We start from the raw sequence: 3484 nt of genomic DNA, 5'->3' as shown, positions 1-3484 counted from the left end.
GTGTCACAATATCAAATATAGGAAAATAGTGTGTCAGTGCAAAAGGACAATAGTAAACACTCTATTTTCAGTTAAAGGCAGTTTATCATTGAATTCAGTGATGTCATCGTCCAGCTCAGTTCAGTTTAAATAGTATCTGTGCAATCAAGTCGACAATATCGCTGGAAATGAAGTGTCCCCAACTAAGCAAGCCAGAGGCGACAGCGGCAAGGAACCAAAACTCCATCGGTGACAGAATGGAGAAAAAACCTTGGGAGAAACCAGGCTCAGTCGGGGGGCCAGTTCTCCTCTGGCCAGACGAAACCACCAGGTTGATCCATGCTTTAGCAAAGTTAGATTGTGCAGGTAGACATTCACCTAATAGAGAAAAAAGAAATTGTGAATTGTGTAATCATGTATTCCACACATTGGGCCTTGGCATTATAGCAATGGATATGATGCTGACATTTGTGCAATAAAATAAAAACAGACTTTGAGGACATTCAAGTGGTTCAAGGGGAGATCTTTAATAAGTCAAATTGATGAGTGAAGGAAAAGTGTGACTTCAAAGCCAAGGCCTGTGTACTGGACACTACTCCAACATCTGCTGTAGCACAGAACAATTCAGTAAACTGAAGAGGATTGAAGTATTTCCTGTCAGCATCCTCTGGTTGCCTTTTTTGCTGCTACTTCACTGGGTTCAGCATGGCTGTAAGGACATGTTGGTTGGTTGGTTGGCAGAGAGCTGATGATGATGGATATGTGAATATGTATTTGTCTACATCTTTTAATGTTCACGTTCAGCATCTGTACAAGACTTTTAATTTCTCTCTTCACCTTGTCAGTAATAACCTGTCTCCCAACATCTGTTAAATGAGAATATATGACTTCACACAGGTGCTGAATATCTGATTGTTTACAAACACTGATGTGTAGAGTTTGTCTTGATGTTGGTGATGAGAAAGGACAAGCAAAGTTTGTGTGAAGATGTGCGTTTACCGACTTTAAGTGTATGTGCCCTGAATGATTTTTTGAATGACAAAGACAGGTGTTCAATCTATGTATCAGAGTGTATGGCAATGATTAAATATGTTTTGAGTTTTTATTTGCACTGGAGCTATCAGCATCTTTTGTTAAAATGGAATATATTTAAGAAACAACTGTGGGATGAGAATTTCATTTTGAGTTTTAAGGCCTTTGACATATAATTAAAGAAACATCCAGTGATGGAACAAGAAAGGAGGCTAGTCGAGACCACAAATGCATGATCTGTACGACATAAATTAAGGGTGTGTGCGTTTGACATAAATCTAATAGGGTCCTGCTATGAGAGCAAGAGATGGCTGGAGAGCATGGGGAACTTTTTATTCTTCCTTGGATCATCTCCATATATTCTGCCAGCCTCCGCCTTAGACTCCTCCCTCTCTGACCAAATCTCCAGCATTTTAGCAGCAATCTCAGACGGGGGTAATTGGGTCTTAAAAAACCAACTTGTGCTATAGCTATGAAGGATTGGTCTTAATTATGGGGAGATTTATTTGGGCCTATTACCTTATAATGGATTATAGCTCGCAAACTTAATGCCTCTGGTCATCAATCACATCCACGTGCAAAGATATACCAAAGGTATTTTATATAGCTTTTAGAAATGTTATTATTGCATTTAGGGTCAAGTCATTTCACACCAGAATATGAAAGCTTAAAGATTTCATTTCAGAGAATTCATTAGGAACAATTAATGGGTTTTATAAAACCCTTTATGTTTAACAGGGTCTGATTGCTTTTATTAAAGGGAGGGAAAAGATCGCTTAATCTTGAGTTGTGTTAAAGAAATCGTGTTTTGTGAAACGTATTAAATCTATAATTTAATTTAAATATATAATTTCTCTTTGTCAGTGTACAGAAACTCCTACTTCAGTAGCACTTCCATAAATTTGAGAGTTTTATTCCTATCCATATTCTGAAGGTTTTTACAGATGGGTTTGCTCATGTATAATTAATTATACAACATTTTATTCATAAAAAATTGAGTGATAAAAGGGATATCCTGCATCCCCTCTGTAAAAACCTTTGACTCTAATATGTCTACAAAATGAAACAAGAATTATGAACCTAGCTATATCCAATGTACAGATTTTTGTTCTGGAAATGTATACAAATTCGAGCATATTTAATTATATTATGTGCAATTTGCATATTTAAACACTTCAGAAAACTTGAAATACAACAAATGTTAGCCATTCTTAATGTAATTACGGTAGTTACTTTTTTTTTTTACCCTTATTCACCTGGGGTGTTTTTTTTTTGTTTTGTTTTTTTGTCACATAACCTGATTTTCCACACATCTGAATAGATAGATAGATAAATTTGACAGTAACATGATTACAGTTAACTTAATTTCTAAATAAAAATCAACAGCCGCTGTTCTGTCGATTTGTCTACCCTGTCAGATTGTGTTACCTCGACAACGAAAAATGCTACCTGTAAAATTATGGTTCATTAACGTCTACACCTACCCCAACCCTAAACCTACCCTTACAGTAAGGCAAATACAGTAATTATGTGTTATATTCGCGATTGTAGCTATAATGGATACAGCTACAGGAAACCAACAATAAATAATTTTTTTCTACCTATTAGATTGTGTTTTATTAAAGTCTACACCTACCCCAACCCTAAACCTACCCTTACAGTAATGCGGATACAACGCAATATTGATGTGCGCATGCGCAGTAAACCCTGGTAGGACAATCTGAGGGGTAGGATAAAATGTCAGGACACCGCATATAAAGATGAACAGAGAAATTCGTTTACTACTTCTTTAGAAGACCAAGTGTGCCTCCCTGTGGAGGTTTTTTGACACAACTTGACACAACTAGAAAGAACTTTTGTATCAGTTTTAATATGCAGCATTTATAAACCAAGACCTCTGTTATTACAAGATAAGAGTCTAACTGAATCATTGATATTGGAAAATACACATATTGGTATTATCTCACTGGCTAATAGTGCACTATAATAGCGTGGTTAAATGGATACATGATCAAAAGAAAGAAATGTTCACCATCTGCTGGCCAATACTTGGAAATGCAACACATGCTTCCTAGATAATAGTATACAGAACACAGCTTTAAAGCTGTAGCTAAAAATCTATGTCTACATCTTTTAATGTTCACGCAGTATTTGTACAAGATTTTTTTTATCTCTCTTCACCTTGTCAGTAATAACATGTCTCCCAATATATGTTAAATGAGAAATATGACATGATACAGGTGCACATGTCTACATTACACGGTCACTATAGTTGAATACTTTTCTGAATGTTTCACTTCTGAAGATTCCTATGCAGCTTGAGAAATTTGTCTGTTTTAGTAGGCTAATTTTGTAATTTATCTGATATCATTATACTGTTTTTACTGTTTGAAGTGTATGTTATGCCCCTGTTCAAATATGAAATGTTATTAGATTTAAAAGTATGAGTGTTTCCACAATTATTGTGTAATAA

Source organism: Sinocyclocheilus rhinocerous, unplaced genomic scaffold, assembly GCF_001515625.1.
Source record: "Sinocyclocheilus rhinocerous isolate Xijiao unplaced genomic scaffold, SAMN03320098_v1.1 scaffold245, whole genome shotgun sequence".
NCBI lineage: Eukaryota > Metazoa > Chordata > Actinopteri > Cypriniformes > Cyprinidae > Sinocyclocheilus > Sinocyclocheilus rhinocerous.
Note: the sequence above shows the minus strand (reverse complement) of the source record.